The sequence below is a fragment of the Callospermophilus lateralis genome, chromosome 1 (assembly GCF_048772815.1).
Source record: "Callospermophilus lateralis isolate mCalLat2 chromosome 1, mCalLat2.hap1, whole genome shotgun sequence".
NCBI classification, from domain to species: Eukaryota; Metazoa; Chordata; class Mammalia; order Rodentia; family Sciuridae; genus Callospermophilus; species Callospermophilus lateralis.
The window spans coordinates 28,627,705-28,646,851 of record NC_135305.1 but is presented as its reverse complement, the minus strand read 5'-3'; the positions used below and the strand labels follow the sequence as shown (position 1 = coordinate 28,646,851).

General features: G+C 36.3%; 1 protein-coding gene across 3 annotated transcripts in view; it reads right to left on the bottom strand.

Moving 5' to 3' along the window:
- Positions 1–19,147, bottom strand: part of Cdk14 (cyclin dependent kinase 14) — a 563,390-nt gene that overhangs the window by 229,046 nt on the left and 315,197 nt on the right. The window lies entirely within an intron of this gene.

The window sequence follows — 19,147 nt, the reverse complement described above, 5'->3', positions numbered from 1 at the left end:
ATGCTGAGGTCAAATAAAGCCCCATCTTCATTCAGATGGGCCTGAAACTTCACAAATGACAGGGAAAATGAGTTTTCAATATCTAACTTTTCAAATCATTAAGACTGAGCTTCTTAAAATGGCTTTATGGAAGTGTGAACAGAATGAAGAATGCTACATACTTTAAGATAGTCTCCTGCATGGCTTGAAGAAAAACTCTTTCATCCTCTCCCTTTAATAGAGTTAGTCAGTTAAAACAGTTTCTTGTGGAAAGTGTCCTGTATATTGATGAACAAAAGGTTTTCACCTGAAAGATGTTTCTTTCCAGTTAATAAGGTCAATAAACCCAAAGTATTTCAGGGAGGGAGTACATACTTAAAACAGCAGCACAATCAAAAAAAAAAAAAAGAATATTAAAGAAAAACAGAAAGAATACCATTAAGTTTGAATATACAACCGAATATTTTTGCAAAAAGTTTGATAAAGCTAATACTATGTATTTATATAGTTCATGCATCAAAACACGCTTACTCATGCAAAATTTATTAAACTGCATCCTCCAGCTGAAGGAAAGCGGTAGGACAGGATTAATTAGCACAGCATGTGTGAAAGCTCTCTTTCTCTGTTCCTTGTCAGTTGCTATGGTTACCCTACAGGAAGAGAGCTACACTACCTTTTAAAAAAGATGAAGTTCATGGGTTATTATCAAAACTTCTTATATAATGTTTAGTTTGAATTAAAAGTCAAAAAGCAAAGTAAACCGCTAACCGAGTAAGTCTAGGTTATTTGCACATGGTTGTTTTGGCTGAGTCTGTGCAAATGAGGGGGAAGAGTTCCTATGGGTTCCTAAAATGGCTTACATAACGACTTAGTGTGACCAGCTTTGAGGTGTTGCCATGTCCACCTGATGAAAGACCCTACACCATCGGGGGAATATCGTTATTCAAGCCCTGCTGCCAAGGATTCAAAGTTGGCCAGCTCTGATACCAGTCGAGCAGAATCCTGGGCGCCCAGGAGTTACAGAAGCTTTATAGCTAACTGCTTACCAATGAGAGAATCATTTTCCATCTCTCTCTACGATAGCCATCTTCTGGATATGGTTCTACCATCTGGCAGGAACAAGAATGACTCACAGGACAGCGCGTCCAACGCTTGACTGAGCACATCAATCCTTCTGTACCAGACAACAGAGACTCTCAGGACCTTATCTTAACAGCTCTCTCTGCTTTCATTAGACTCTGGACCACTTCCATTCTTTTTTCATTTTGTTTTGTTGGTTCTTTTTAGTTATACGTGACATTAGAATCCATTTTGATACAATTTTACAAGCATGGAATATCTTATTCCAATTAGGACTCCACTTCTGTAGGTGGACATGATGGTATTTACATATATACACATAGGAAATTTACATTAAATTAATTCTACTGTTTTTCATATTCCTCCCTTCCCTTTGTTCCTCTTTGTCTAGTTCTGAATAATACTGAATTTCTCTTCTTTCCCTTCCCTCTCTTTATTGTGGTTTAACTTCCATATATCATCAAAAAGATTCAACCTTTGGTTTTTTGGGAATGGCTTATTCACTTAGTATGATATTGTTCAGATCCATCCATTTCCTGGCAAATGTCATAAGGCTATTCTTCTTCATGGCCAGGTAATATTTCATGCATTTCCATGATATATATATATAGTTTCTTTATTTATTCATTGATTGATGGGCATCTAGATTGTTTTCACAGCTTATCTATTGTGAATTATGTGGCTACAAACATAGATGTGGCTGTGTCACTGTAGTATTTAAAATTCTTTGGATATATATCATGGGGTGGGATAGGTGGGTCAACTGGTGGTTCCATTCCAAGCTTTCTGCTTTCCCGAGTGGTTGCATCAGTTGCAGTCCCACCAACGGTGTGTGAATGGGACTTTTTCCCTTTTCCCCACATCCTTGCCAACATTTGTTCTTGGTAATTGTCATTCTGACTGGAGTGAGCTGGAATCTTCGTGTAGTTTTAATTTGCATTTCTCTAATTGCTAGTGATGTTGAACATTTGTTGATTATTTGTATTTCTTCTTTTGAGAAGGGTCTGTTATGTTACTTTGCCCTTTTTTTTATTGGGTCACTTCCTTTTTTGGTGGTAAGCTTTTTGAGTTCTTTGTACATCCTGGAAATTAATACCTTGTAAGAGGTGCAGTTGTCAAAGATGTTCTTCCATTCTGTAAGCTCTCTCTTCAGTTTCTGATGTTTCTTTTGCTGTGAAGAATCTTTTCAGTTTGATGCCATCCCATTTGTTGATGTTTGGTTTTATTTCTTGTGCTTTAGGAATCTGTTCAGGAAGTCGGTTCTTGTGCCAGTATGTTGAAGTATTGTGCCAATCTTTTATTCTAGTAGATGCAGGGTTTCTGGTCTAATTTCTAGGTCTTTGATGCACTTACAGTTGATTTTTGTACAGAGTGAGAGATAGAGGTTAACTTTTATTCTATTAAAAATGGATTTCCAGTTTTCCCAGTACCATTTGTTGAAGAGGGTAACTTTTCTCCACTGTGTATTTTTTGGTGCCTTTGTCTAGTATGAGGTAGCTGTATTTATGTGGATTTTTCTCTGTGTCTTCAATTCTATTCCATTGGTCTTCTTGCCTATTTGGGTGTCAAAACCATGCCATTTTTGTTACTATGGCTCTGTGGTATAATTTAAGGTCTGTTATTGTAATAAATCCTGTTTCATATTTATGGCTAAGGACTACATTTGCTATTCTGGGCCTCTTATTTTTCCAAATGAATTTCATGTCTACTTTTTCCATTTCTATTAAGAACATCATTGGAATTTTGGTGGGAACTGTATTGAATCTGTGTAGCACTTTTGTTAGTATGGACATTTTTGACAAAATTGATTCTGTTTACCTAAGAATATGGTACTCCCTTTCTTTTACATATCTTGACTTCTCTGCTACAGAATAGTTAATTAGCAATTACTTGGTTTCCTAAAACCTTTCTTTAATTGCCCTTAAATACTTGTTTTGCCTAGGGCAATATACTCAACTCTGAGCTTTCTCAAACATAACACTCTGTGGTCACTGTGGCTAATGTCATTTTTAAATTGTCATCCAGAGTTGAGTTTTCCCAAAATTCCACTTACCCCTGGGCTTCAGATCTGGTTCTACTCAATTCCCCATAAAAGATGGGCACTAGAATTTCCTCCTGGCATACAGAATGAACCCACCAGAATTAACACAGGGAATATACCAGAAGAGTCTTGGAGAAAATGCATTTAGTAAATAGTTTTAGATCTCCCAAATAGTCAAAATTTTTTACCTGTACCACTATTATATTTTATGTTTGCTTGCACATGTAATTATTGTTTCAAATTCCAATGCATTCTGTTTTGTAGCTGTTAAAATTGGTTTGGAAGTTGATGAACTCACTCTATGGAGAATGATAATTTGCATTTTTCTGCTTTGTCCAAAGAATTGGGAAGGAGCTGGTAACATTGATTTGCTATTGTCTAATAAAGTGGAATTAATAATGGCAAAAGCTGGATAAATTGCAACAGTTGAATAAAATACAGCAAACAGAATTATCTCTGACTTCTTTAATGTCTTTCCACACACCAGGGCACTGTTTTTTCTTGACATGGGTTTCATTATTATATGACAGCCATTCCTACACTTCTCTCACACTCCTCATTCATTCCCCAAATACTCAGAAAAAGAATGCCTTGGTCTTAATTCAGAAATCACTATTCCTAGGAGAAGGACTCCTTTCTTCATGATTCATCTCCAAAAAGACATAAAATATTTGGGTGATATTTTCATTTAGGTGGGAAAATACTGGAGACCTCTTGATTCTTGGATTCAGTCCAAGGGTTAAGGGCAGAGAAAAGCTTTCAGATTTCTCTCCCATTTCATGGTCCTACAGACTGACCATGAGATAACATTTTAATGGGATTATCTTTCTTATACAGGGTTTATATTAAGTAAATTATGGTGGACTAAAGCTAAAAGACTGGAACCTCTTCCCTCTTCACTTGGCAAGTTTTCCCTGGATAACTTTATTTAGCTCCATGGCTTCTGTCACTACTCATAAGCTAATGATTCCAAATCCATATCTCTAGCATTGATCTTCCCCTAAAGCTTTGGACTTCTATATATATATTTTTAAAAAAAGTCCACTTAAAACGTTCATGATTCCATAGGAAGTGTCTCCTTTCCATGAAATCAGGGCATCTTGAGAACTGGCCTTTGCTTTTTGCACATTTTAACACCACCCAGTATTGTTTAAGGTGGAAAAACATTTCAAGATTACATTTAGAGTCTTCCTTTCCCTGAACATAACATCTTTGTTTTGGTTTTCACCCAAATTTCTACTTTAGCAGAAGCTGATCTTTATAAGATATGAAAATCCCTTTAAAATGTTTTGATTAGCATTTGCCAGTCGTTCTACTGAATAAGAGTAATATTTGAAGATAAATTCTAATAAAATGAAAGTAAGTTCAGACACATTTAAATATTAAAGCAATATTTTAATTTACTAGGATTTTATTTAATTACCCCTAAAATTTTAGGTCCAAAAATGATGTCTAATTTGTCTACCCTAGAAGGCAGAGTCTTTTTTCATACTTTTCACTTTTAAGTAAGAGAAATTATCATAGCACTTTAATGAAGATGTTCCAAAAGTGGACGAAAATATTCAAGTAATTAACATTAATATACTGAAGTTTAAAATTTTCTATTTTTATCTGATAAAAACTTCTACATAAATATTACTTTAAATAAAACTGATAAATGAAGTAAGACCAATTAGTCATAATTCTTCAGCTGAATATCATAAGAGAAACATGCTTTTATTGTCTCATTAGCCTGCATAACTAAAGACTTGTAATATAGGACCTAAATGTCATATTGGTTCTGGCACCACCTTGTTAGTTGTGTCTTTTTTATTAAGTCACTGAATCCCTCAAGCCTTGGTTTTGTGTATAATGAAGGGTTTAAGGTCAGGGATCAGCAAACTGTGAACTAGCAGCCCACTGGCCTCCTGTCTTTTTACTGGAAAATGCTTATGCCCATTTATTCATATATGGCAATGGCTGCTTTTGCACTAAACAGCAGAGTTGAGCATTTGACAGAGACCATTTGAGCCATAAGGGTACAATATTTGGTATCTGGCCCTTTAAGAAAAAACTTGCTACCAACCCCTGAGGCAGTCTGTTAACATTAAGACATTAGGATTTGTCCCAGTATCAAAATGCAGAGATCCCATGAAAACACCTAAAAATCTTATTTATGAAATATAAGATTATATATGTACAAATTCCTAAAAAGCCTTTTAACTAACCCCACCTCAATGATCCCATCATACAGCATCTGCAATAGTAGAGAATACAAAATCATCTTCAACGGAGTGCATGTGAGTATCTCATCATTCTCACAGTTCGCTGCTTTACATTTCATTTTCTAGTTTCTGCTTCCCCGTTAATGAAACTCATGGTTATTATTCTAATGCTAGATGACACCATAACACAGAGAATGAATTTAACAACCTGACTAAATTGCCAGTTTGGGTGAATTTTCATATCCATGCTGATTTGTTTCCAGTTTTTAGAAATTAAAGGTATAAAATATTAAATTCATCATAAGAATCTGTTTTAAAATCAAGAAATAATACTCACAAATGCTAAAGCATTCACTTATAAATGTGTATTAATATATAACCAAAACATTCTATGAGTATGAATCAGTATGTGTTAAAGAAAAAAAAAACAGCCATGAAATAATCACAACTCTGATTAAGTCAGATCAGGTAAGAACATTTATGAATTTATGACAGAGGTGTGATTTGCACTAGACAGGCAAGAAGCCAATATGTAATCAATATTATGCCTACATGCTACTACTGTGTCAATATCCTCAACTTTCAAAAACAAGAAATGAGGACAAGTGTTTCTCTGGGAACTTTATAAGAAAATTATTCTCATTTCCTTCCTAAATATCTCTCTCTCTCTCTCTCTCTCTCTCTCTCTCTATATATATATATATATATATATATATAGATAGATAGATAGATAGATAGATATAGATATAGATATAGATATAGATAGATAGATAAATTTTTTTAAATGGAATAAACAGGGCAGTGTTTTAGTCTGTTTTCTGTTGGAAAATAAAAACATAAAATAAACCTGAGGCTAGGTAATTAATAAAGGACAGAAGTTTATTGGGCTCACAGTTTTGGAGGCTGTGACATCCAAGAGCGTGATGCCGGCACTGGCTGGGCATCTGACTTTTTACTATACCACCACTTGGCAGAGGATGCCATGTGGCCAGATACAGCCACTGAGCTAGCTCAGTTCTTTCCTCCTCTTCTTATAAAGATACGAATGCCATTATGGGGGTCCAACCCCCATGACCTCGTTTAATTCTAAGTACTCCGAGACACCCCTCTTCCAAATATCATTAACATAAATTTGGAGATAAATTTCCAACATTTGAACTTTGGGGGAATATTCAAACCATGACAAAGTCCTTACCTGGTCTTATTAGTGATTCTAAAAAGACATGAACATCAATGGATGTGGTGGTGTTCATAATATAGAAGCAAACTGGTAAAAATTTATTAAACAATTATAATCTGTTAAGTACTCTCAGGATTTTAAATGCACTCTATCACTCAATGTCCAGAACAATCTAAAATGTAGTATGCATATTAATATCCCAATTTAACAGAAAGAAAACTAATACCCAGAGAAGCTAATTTACCTTGGGTCACAAATCATACATGGCTGTGCCAGGACTTAAATATAGGCAATATAACCATTTCCCCAGGAAGACTGGGAACTGGGGGACCTGTGTCTGGGCTCTAGATGGTGGTGGGCTAGACTCAGCAATTCCAAAGTCCAGAACGGTGGACAGGTTAGTCTGGTGAAAGAGAGGAAAGGAGTTCAAGGAAGGCAGGCAGGGGAGCCGAGCAGGAGGAGCAAGGAGAAAACAGAAGCTGGGTGTAATGTAAGGAGATTCCAAAAGTACGACAAACAAGAGACTATGACTGTGTTGTCTAGAGGGTCTCAGAGCAATCAGACAAAAAGTCCTCAAAAAAATTTTTGATAAAGAACTACTGTGAAGAAATGCTAGGGAAACTTCAAGATAGAGTCTGGTTGCTAAAATACAAATAGTTCTTATCTGCTTTGTTTGTTGATTTCTTTTAAAGTGAAAATGGCAGGAGGCAGAAGCTCAGACCTGGAGCCCTCAGCTAGATGGCTCTGAAGACCTGAAGAGTTTCAGCTGGAAATAGAAATTACAGCAGGGTCAGGGATGGCCTATTTATGTGAGAAGAACCCAAAGGCTCATTTTTTTCACAAACCTCAAACCAGGGTATGGTCCAACCCAGAAATGAAAAAAATTTGTTTGAAATATCCTGACTAAAGTGAAATTTTTAAATGTTCTATGAGCTAAAAATAAACAATTACCTCAAACATGAACTAAGGGGTTTTATGTTTTTATGATAGTAAACACCCATCTATACCAGTAAAAGTTAATGAGGCAAATGGTCAATTTAAGGTAAAAATGTTTGAGTCATTTTAATTTACTGGAATACTTCTAAATTTTATGGTTCCTACCTAATTTTTTGGAATTACTTTCAATCATATTTTTTTTCTCTTCTTTTCTCATGTTATACATTTTAAGGACAAGTAAAGTTATGTTTTGGGATCTCAACACTATACTCAACACAGAATTTCAGATAAAAATTAGAAGAAATTGCTGTTAAGAAAAATGTTCATGACAGATATAACGGTGAGTTCTCAAGCCTAAAATAATATTTAATTTTGGATAAAATTTCAACAAGGCAAAAATAAACAAACAAAAAATGAAAAATGCACATTGTTAGTTTATTTTGATGGTTTTTAAACCTTGGTTCCCAAGGTTTGGGACATGTGATGACAACCTTGGTTTCCTTAAATTGGAGTAGTGCATTGCTAGTGTAGCGAATAAATGTTACCACTTCAAATATTCAAAACTGAGCGTTTGGGAAATATTTTCAAAAATACATAAATTTCATGAAAGAAATAGATGTCATGATCACCGGAGACATAAATCATCGCGCAGTTTTTCATGTTGGAAAGAATCTCAGTCTGTGCCTTTGACGTTAAGCAGGAAGGCGACTGAGATCCAAAGCTCTCTTCACTCTTTCTCCACTGTAATTCATTCCCTTATTTCTGTCTGCACTGATACTGCCCTCAGACTTACTCTTCAGGATCTTCTTGAACCATAGGAAGAACTCCCAGCTGGTGTCCCAGCCACAGTCTGACCTTTGCTCTTCCTTTTCCACTGTTGGATGAAGAGACAGTTTCCTGCAGCCTGTAGGAGAGTCCTCTCAGGCATCACCATGTACATCTTATATGCTTCCGAGCAAAAGACTTAACTTAGCTAAGTTTCCACTGCTGCATCTGTAAAAAGCATGCAGCAGTCTGTGGCTTGTCTCTATTTATTCCTCCTGATGCTTTCCGGACCACTCCTCCCTCTGTTCTAGAGCCCGCAAAGGCTGACCTCAATGTGTCTCTAATTACAGAGTCCTCAGTCACTGGCCTCAAGTTGGGTTTGGGCAAGGGAGGTACACTGATCAAAAATCAGAAGGAAAAAAAGGAGGTCAGTATAGATGCTCCCCTGGTACCTTCCCAGCTGGATAGGACTTAACAATAGCTAAGTCCTCCCTAGGAAGGCCACAACTCATGCTCAGAAGGTTCCAGAATCAATTTCCCTCTTCACCCTGCAGCAAGAGGAGTGATAAAGACTTTCAGATTCTTAACCCTGTCCAGAGTTTCATCAACAGATCCTTTCCCAAGCTGTCCATTTGAGCTATCCTTTATTTCCTTCTAGGATTCCCTGATACAATAATCACACTGGACTCTCACAGTATTTATGTCAAATAAATGAGATAATGCATGAAAAATGCTTAATTGTGCAAATGGCCTACCAAGTAAGCTGAATAGTGAATGAGAAGTGATATAAAAGTTTGAAGGAAAGATTGATTAGTTTTAGATAAATAAAACACTCAACTTGCATTGGCTACTACCATTAACTAAAACATAATCTGGTTAGGCTGCCCTCTGCTAAAGAACTTAATGGACCCACTGACAGATTCCTGTGGGTTTTATGCTAAAAATCCAAACTCTAAGGAATAAAAGCCATGGCTACTACTACAGCCTTGCTTCTTCTCATCCCTTTCTATGTTCTAGCTAATTGTTAGCAGAGATAATCAAATTACCTATGATTCTCTCCTTTTACATCAGATCCTTGGCACAAAGCCTCATATTGCAGTACTTTACTCAGTTTCTTGTCCTTCAAAACTCCACTCAAGCACTCTGAAGTGTGATGGACTCTCCCTCCCATCCTGGTCCAGGTAACGCTCCTTCCTCTGTTCTGACTGACTGCTGTCCTGAACTTTCGAGGACTGCCTGTGCCGGTCATTAATATCTCAGCCCCACTCGCCCCACAAGAGCGCAGTTTCCCTGAAGCTCCACCATGGGACATCTCCCTTTGTAGCCCTAGCTGCTGCATTCCCATGGCAAATCTGCTCTTAGACTGACATATATAGCAAGAACAACCACCCATCATGAATATTTGAACAGTGCTCTCTTAGTAGGTGGCATATATGTGCAGTCCCAGCCAATGGTGAGGTGGACTCAGGCTACCGCATCCACAGCACCTCTTCTGTCACCTGTTCATACCCCAGGACTTCAACAACAACAAAAAAATGTTGCTAGATTTTAGAATCTTTAAACACTAAGATTCAAGTTGAATCACGTAAAGGGCTCAAGGTCCATTTTGAGGGGTAAAAGTCAAAATATACATAAAATAACTTTTATCCCTTTAAAAGTTCACATATATTTTAAGTAAAAACACAGATATCACACTATAAAGCAATTAAAATATAAGTTACTGTTTCTTTAATATAAGCAATTGGTCTAATTTCCTGACAGATTCCATGGTCTCTTAAATTCTATCTAAAAATTAGATAAACAAAAGTGAAGAACTAATCAATCTTTCCTTTAAACTTTTATATCACCTCTCATTCTCAATTCAGCTTACTTGCAGTCTGCATATAAAACTGCTTTCATTCATGTATGTACCTCTATGTGTATCTCCCTAGCTAGCTTCTCTGGTTCTGCTTGACACCTTAGCTGCCTCTCAAAGAGTTAAGCATAGCAAGAGGTGTGCTCAGACACAAGGGCTTTGTAAAACCTGGATGGGCAAAAGTACAAAAACACTCATTTCAAAGCTTCCAGCTGTTCAATTTAACTGGAGAAAGAGACCTGAGTTTACCTTTGAGGCTGTTTCTTTGTTCTAGGAAAACCAACTTAATGGCAATTTCTGTTATATAAATGTGAAGCAAATCTCTCCCTACTGTTATGGGGCAAGCTGTGAAATTAACCTGCATCTTGATGTCTCAAAGAAGGGGGGGGGGGTTAGTGTAAACTAGATTCATGTTTTGGCAGAGCTGTTTTTGAGGCTCTGTGGCTTCTTTGAAGATGTTTGCTGCCAGAGGGAACACAGACTACATACCCATGCTCCCCCCCACTTACTGATCAGAGGTTTCCAGAAGCCACAGAATGGAAAAAAAAAGGGTATGTGAAGAGAGCTATTCTTCACCCTCCAAAGTACAGGACCAATAAAGCCCAACTACAGTAATATTTAAGTCTTAATCTCAGCAGGAGCACTGATGGCGGACACCTGGGTATGTTCTGGTATAATTATTAAGTGCTATGATTATCTGTTGGGGCTTGAGGGAGAGTCCTTGGTCCTGTGACTGGGAAATGGGGAGTGGACCCAAGACCTGAAATTAGACCTCCCAGGGCCTTAGATTTTCACGGGCAGGGAGGGAACCTTCTTTCTCCCCATGTCTTGGGATTGAGGACTGTGAATTCCAGGTAGCATTACCGGGGTACAATCACTTTATGAAGAAAGAAACCAGTCCTAGTCAGAGACAGATAAGCAGGAAATAAGCAGAAAGGATCCCCCGCCCCCTCCACCTCCACCCTCCCCCCCCCACAATATGGACCTCTAGTTTCCAGCTGAAGATCTTTCAAGAGAAGTACATGAGACCCCTGGCTCTGTTCTGCCCCAGCCATTCTTTCCTCAAATGTTCATCCTTCTTTCAGTCTTGTTGGAAATGAAGGCCTGAAATTAGCTTCATCGTTGTAGCCCGAGGGAAGGGCCTGCCTGCTCTGCCACTGGGCAAATAACAGAGGCAGCCAGAATGGCAGTGGCAGTGGAAGACACCAGGGACAGGTGTGCCGTGAGGGTTATAATTAGAGGCACTTTCAACAGAATACAGGAAGATAAGGCACCTATTTCTGACAAAACAGGCCAACATCTGGAGCACTTGTGGAAATAACGAGGGCCCATGCGGGGAGCTCTGATATCTTGTGGGCAACTCTAAAAAGGGAGAAAGCCAAAAAGAAATCTGGTGGACGAGGTCCAGGTTAGGGGTCTATAGTTCCAGCCAGCATTGTGCATGTTTGGAGGTAGGAAGGGTCTGGCATGTCCCAGGTGGTGAGGATGCCTATGTGCTGGAGTGCCATGCACTTTGCTGGCATTTTGGAGCACCCATGCTCCCAGGCACCCTCCCCATGTGCCACTCTTCATTCTAACTCCAACACATTCTCACATTCTTCTTTGATCCCTGAGGTCACAAATCATTTCACTCTGTTGCAGATCTCGAGGTTCAGCTGTGTCTCAGATTTGTCAACTCACACTCTACCTTAAAGCCCTGCAATCACAGAAGAAGGACCCTAACCTATTTAAGGTAGAGGTTGCGTCTGATTCTTGAAAGCACGGAGGAGCAACCCACAAAGTAGTGTCTTTCCTGAGTCGACTGGTTATACTGAGCTTAAAAAATCATTAGTTATGTTCCAGATGTTTCAGAGAGTAAACAATGGCAAATTTATTCTAGTTGTTTATTCTCATATGTATACATACAAAGACTTGTGTGCACAGAAATTCATTGTGACACTGTAGCAAAAGACTAAAATAACCTTAAACTCCAGGAGAGAGCCAGCTAAATAAATTACGGTAGAGATTCAAAATGCAGACAATGAGGCCAATAAGTTTATACATAGTAATACGGAAGAAACTATACATTGCTAACTAACTAGGAGCACTCATGGATTATTTATGTAAATTATTTATATCTGTACATTAAATATCCCTAGAGAGATATATATGAAACTGGTGAAGGCAATAGCCTATGGGAATAAGAACAAGGAAAAAGGACGGAGAAGGAAATTTAATTTTCACTATACACCACTTTGAAATTTCTGTTACTATGTGAACACCTTACCTACTGAAGAAATAATTGTTTTTGAAAGAGAGAAAGAAATAACATCAAATGAGTCCTCACCCAGCTCTGCGCAGCCCCAGAAATCCACTGCTCAAAACTCCAGCCTTATTTCTTTATAGCACAGTCCTAAAATAGTCCTTGGTTTAAGCGAGAGGTTTTCCTAGTGTGGCAGGGAAACTGGTGGCTGGCAGCAGTGAACTAATGACTAAGTGTAACAAGATGAAATAAACTACTATTTAGATATTCTCATCAGTACAACCAAGTTGCCTTCTAAAGCTCAGGCTTGTCTGCATAATAGCTAGTTTAACTGATGAAACGTGAAATAAGCTTCCATGAACAATTTGAATCAGCAAGCAACTTTGAAGTTAAAAAGAAACCTTCCTTGAAAGGAAACTTAACTTGCAGCATAAAACTTATAATATATTTCTCTAAGATGATGAATATGTCAAACTGGCCAAGCAGCTAGGAATTTTTAAAACAATTTTTATAATTCATTCAATGAATGTCACAAATATTACATTTCTACACCTAGGCATACTGTTCTAAATAACCAAGGACTAATGGATGCAATAATGTAGCTGGGTAGACTTTGAGAAGTTCAAACCCAGCCTCAACAACTTGACAATCCAAGTATCCACACTTGTCAAAAAAACATCACACAAACTGTTTAGAGAACCAGGAGTGTTCCCAGGAGACCACTTGGTTTTTAAAAGAGCTGTCAGCAATAAAATATAAACTCATCTTGTGGTATACTGGACAACTGTCATACCTTTTAAGAATTACAAACAGAAATCTAACATTTGAAATACATGTCCTACTTTTTCAGAATCTGTTAAGTATGCTTTAAATATTCCCATCTTGTCAGTCCAAATAATCTGTCCTTCAAAGCATTCTTTTCAAATAAAGCTTTATTTGAAATCTTTTAATTTATATGAAGATATATTAAATTTAGAAACTTTCTTTGAATGAAATTTGAGCCCCAGAACCATAGAAAGCAATCTCTATTTTGCTATACATCCGTTTACTGACTGTTTCCTTTATTAAATATTTCATTAAAATAACAAAGGGGAAAACTGTACTTGCAATACATGTCTGGAAGTTAAGTAAATTTAGTGTATGTTAATTCACAATTGTATGTTAAAATCACAAAGTACAAAACAATTACTCATGGGCATATATTATTCTATTACATGTATTACATGACTTTAAAGATGACAGCACATCAAATGTTGTAAACAAACGCAGTATATATTTCCAAAAATAAATTTCAAGGGAATTAATGTAAAAAAAAACATGCAAAATATCCATAGATTTTTAAATAGGTGTATTTTATGTTATCAATCATTTTCTCTAAATCTTTTTTTATTTTAATTATTGGCAACTTTACACATTACTCACTTTTAAGTCAAAAGGAGAAGCACATATTTTTTTAAAAATCCTTTTTTACACCAACATTCATTATTCATAATATTGTTATCATAAAGTCACAAATCATTAGTTTTTATTAAAAATTATTAACTTTGCCAGCTCCTATGATGAATCCATTCATCAGCAACATATAAAGTACTAAGTGTGGGCAGAGTTTTTAATAAATTACTATATTTTAACTTAAAAAATTGCTTGGTGGAAACAACATGATATTAGCACATTGGACTTTAGGGGAGAGAAGGGGTGCCATGACTGACCAGCACCACAGTCCAGAAGGTGGAATTCCCTAGCCTGTGTGAAAGCACTCCAGGCCCAGACTGTCTGCAGATGCCCCATGAGCCCAGGGCCTGATGCTCTTCTATTAAAACTCTCCAGCCTTCAGGATTTAATGGTTTTTCTCAACTGGTCAAAAAATACCCACAAAATGTTGACATTTTATTCATAAAAAACAGACACTTCTCAGAAGATGATATATAATCAATCAACAAATACATGAAAAAATGTTCAACATCTCTAGCAATTAGAGAAATGCAAATCAAAGCTACTCTTAAGATTTCATTCCATACAGGTCAAAATGGCAGCTATCAAGAATACAAACAACAATAGGTGTTGGTGAGGATGTGGGGGCAAATGGCACACTCATACACTGCTGGTGGAACTGCAAATTGGTACAACCAATCTGGAAAGTTGTATGGACAATCCTTGGAAAACAGGGAATTGAGCCACCATTTGACCCAGCTATCCCACTCCTCAGTCTATACCCAAAGGACTTAAAACAGCATACTACAGGGAAACAGCCATATCAATGTTTATAGTAGCATAATAAATGAACTCTAGATAGGGCAAAGGGGAGGGAGGGGATGGGAGGGAGAGTGGGGGTAGAAAAGACGGTGGAATGAAATGGACATCATTACCCTAAGTACATGTATGAAGACACAAATGGTGTGATTGTACTTTGTGTACAACCAGAGATACGAAAATATGTGCTCTATATGTGTAATATGAATTGTAATGCATTCTTCTGTCATGTATAACAAATTAAAATTTTAAAAAATTTCTGAAAAGAAAGACTGTTCCATATACTGCAGGAAAATAACTGTGCTTAGCAATACTGCATGAAAAGAAATTCAGTGTGACAGAGACAATAATTTATATAAATTTCATGGGTTAGCAGAATGATTTAGAACTGATAGTTTACATTTTAATTTTCAATGCAAATATAAATTCAAATGATGTGTTTTTTTCAATATCTCTTTCCTACTACAATAAAATTTGAGCAATAACTTATTCTAATTATAGTTTATATATTCCACATATAACTATAAACTTTCAGAAATTGAAACTTTCAAAAGAAAAGTATACTAAATAAATATATTATAAATTACTTTATTATTTATGCATTCTTTTGAAAAGCCTACTGAACCAAATATTTTATTATCAGCTCACTCACTATTAGTAAGAACAGTGACCAAATATGGCCATATTTAGTTTTCAACATATTGTCTGTATTTTTTTTCACTGAAATAACAGATCTGTGTAGTTGCAAGAGATTTCATAGCTAAAGATATTCATTATCTGACCCTTTATTGAAAAAGTTAGCCGAACATTTTTTTCCCAGATACCCATAAGCAACATTTTATTATTTGGGCTCCTACTCTTCTACATGGACTAAATATGCAAAAATGAAAAAAATACTAGTAAGAAAAATAATATTGACAACTGCTTTAGAGAATGGGGGTACTTTCTGAAGTGCTGAAAATTCTTTAAAACTTAATTATGGTGGTAGTTTTAAAACTGTATACATTCATGAAACTCATCAAATTTAAATTGGTAAGTCTTGTTTTATGTAAAATGTCAGACAACAAAACACTAAAATCTAACTTGAAGATAAATTCACCTCATTGTCATATTTGGTTAATAAAAGCATCAAAACTGAAAAGTACTGAAAAGACTTAATAGCGAAAGTTATTATCAGATGGTCCGATCTATAAGATTTTTAAAAGAAATGTTTCTCTAGTTTATAATATGAACACATAAAAATGCAGAACTCCAGAAATGTGTTCTTAACTATTATATATAATGTCCTATACTGTGAATTATTAAATATATTTTAATTTAGATGCCACATTCAACATGAGTCTTCATCCATGTACCAGGAGGTTGAAGACAAGGGAGCAGTTAATTTTGGGGGATGAAAACTGTGCTTTCTAAGGATACCCAAGCTGAAGTTCCGGAAGAGTTTAAAGAACTATTTAGAAACATATTACATATGAAATCAATGACTATTTAACAAACTTGAACAAATCTATTATGAACTAAGAGTGTTTAATAACTCAGTGAGCTCAAAGAAAAAAAGAAACAACATTTAATCTGAATCATCCAGATTTCCTGCATTAAGAGCTCTCTCTTATTGTACTAGTATATATATTTTTAATATTGAGAAAAATAGTGAAAGCCTTGTTTATGTTAGAATACAATGTTACTGGATTTCAATATCAAGCTTTTGACCATTTTATGGAATAACACTTGTCCATTTCCTACTACATTTATGATATTCCACGTAAATCTCCACTTTACTATCAACTCCATTTGGGAGTTGATAGTAAATCATTAATAAACTAGTGATGGTGTGATAAGAAAAATCATTGAGTTAATAAGATCATATGGCCTTTAAAGGCAATGTATGTGTTGATGTCATACTTAAATATCCCACAGAATCATTAATGTGTTAAAGCTTGGTCACCATCCAGTGGTCCTAAAGGAACCCTCAGGAGGTGGGGCCTAGTAGAAGGACTATAGGTCATTGGGGCATGTCTTTCACAGAAATGTTGGGATCCTGACCCCTCCCATTCTCATCCCTTGATTCCAGGACACCAGCTTTGCTCTACCACATAGCTCCCTGCCCTATTGTTCTGCCTCAACATAGGTCTCCAAATAACATAGCCACAAACCATGGGCTGAGACTTCCAAAACCATGAGTCAAAATAATCGCTTTCTCCTCTGAAGTTGATTTTTCCAGGTATTTTGTCACACTAATATAAATATAACACAACTGGATTAAAAAGTAAAAAAGTTTTTTTTTTCTTTTTCTTTCTTTTTTTTTTTTTTTTTTTGCATTCTTGGGGTCTAAACACAGGACACTGCACATGATAGGCAAGCACTCTACCACTGAGATGCACCCTAGCTCTTTTATTTGACACAGGGTATTATTAAGTTGTCCAGGTACCCAGGTGTGATTCTCCTGCCTCAGCCTCCAACTATCTGAAATTATAGGTGTGTACCATTGAGCTCAGCTAGAGCACCATTTAAATGAAAAGTATGTCTTTGTGTGCATACAGAAAAGGCTGTAAAATGTTAAAGGGGCTGAATTAGGAAAGGAGAAAAACAGATAATATTTATTTTTTTTCTTAGTGACTATCTATAACTTCTAATTTAAAAAAATTAAATATTGATTATAATTGTAAAATCTAATATGTGAAAAATCATGCTGGTGTATTAGTGAAAAAATAGAATCCAGCTGGGTGCACTGGTGGACACCTGTAATCCCAGTGGCTTAGGAGGCTGAAGCAGGAAAATTTCTAGTTCAAAGGCAGCCTCAGCAACTGCAAGATGCTAAGCAACTCAGTGAGATCCTGTCTCTAAATAAAACACAAAATAGGGCTGGGGATGTGGCTCAGTGGTAAAGTGCCCCTGAGTTCAATCCCTGGTATCAAAAAAAAAAAAATAGAATCCATGTTGTCAGTGATATAATTGCCTTTATGTGAAGATATATATTCAAATAATCAAAGATCTGAATGTATTTAAAAACCAATAAAATAGATACTGTGATTAGATTCATGAGACAACGAGCAAGTGTTTTTATCATCATCATTTTTGATGTTGTTACTGTATACTCAATGCCTAGTAAAATGAATACACAGAGAAAAAGAGGAAGGATTATGCATCCTCTTTCAGTTCTAAAAATATAAATGCCATAATTTTCCTTGAATTTACTTTTAATAATAACATTTTTGGAAAGCATTAAAATTTTGATGCTCTTTATCGTATTGCTTAGTTACAGTGATTGGAAAGATGACTGCTGTGGTTTAAATATTTGTTCCCTCAAAATCACATTGAAATTTTATTGCCATTGTAATAGCATTAAGAGGTGGGAACTTTACCAGGTGAACAGGTCAGAATGGCTCTGTTCTCATGAATGGAGTAATCCATTGTTACAGGATTGGGTTTCTTAAAAAAGAACAAATTCAAGTTCCTCTGACCCATTTCTCTCTCCTCTCCTCTCCTCTCCTCTCTTCTCCTTCTTTCTCTCTCTCTCTCTCTCTCTCTCTCTCTCTCTCTCTCTCTCTCTCACACTCACACACACACACACACACATACACACACACACACATTAACTCACTCTTGCCCTTCTACTTTCCACCGTGGGATTACCAAGAAAGCTTTCCCAGATGCTGACACTGTAGTCTTGGAATTCTCTGTTTCCAGAATTATAAGGAAATAAATGTCTGTTCTGCATAAATTATCCCATTTGTGGTATTCTGAAATACGAAGAAAGGACTAAGACAACGATACTAAAGAAATTATAAAAGTCCTCATTGCAGATAAGTCAGACAGTTACAGTAAATCATTTCTTTCACTTTTCATGGTCCAAGCAGAAATTTACTTTGAAGTTATTAGCATAAACATTTTTTGTGGAAATGACTAGAATTTGTATATACTATTAGTAGGGAATTAAAGAAAGTTTACTTAAGGGATTAGCTTTTAAGAAATGTTTTAAAATATTAACACCTAAAATGTAATGTTTAAGATCACTGAACTCTAGTCTTTATATTTTAAACTTATAGAAAACAAAACTATTCATTTGAGTGACTTGTCCAAGATCAAACAGCTAATCATTGACAAAGTTAGAAAAAACATCAGGACCCTCCTACACCTGATGCCGTGTGTGACTGTAACTAATTGCACTGCTAAACGAGTCTGCCTTTGGATACCATATCTGTGTGAGATTCAGTCTCCAAGAGAAGACATGGAGTTTGTGTTAGTCAGCTTTTTGTTGCTGTGACCAAAATACTTGACCAGAACAATTTAGAAGAGAAAAAGTTTGCAGATCATGATTTCAGATGTCTCAGTCTATAGAAAACTGACTCCATTGCTGTGGGCCCAAGATAAGACAGAACATCATGGCCAAAGGGCAAGTTGGAGGAAAGCTTCTCAGTTCTTGGCATCCAAGAAACAAAGTGAGGAAAGTGGAAAGGGAAGACACAAAAATGGACCCTTCCATGTATATCCTTGATGATCCATCTCCTCTAGCCATACCCCACTCTCTTCATTCAAACTAGAATGGACTGTTTTAGGTCACAGTTCTCCCAATCCAATCAGTTTATCTCTGAACATTTCTGCATTGACACAGGGA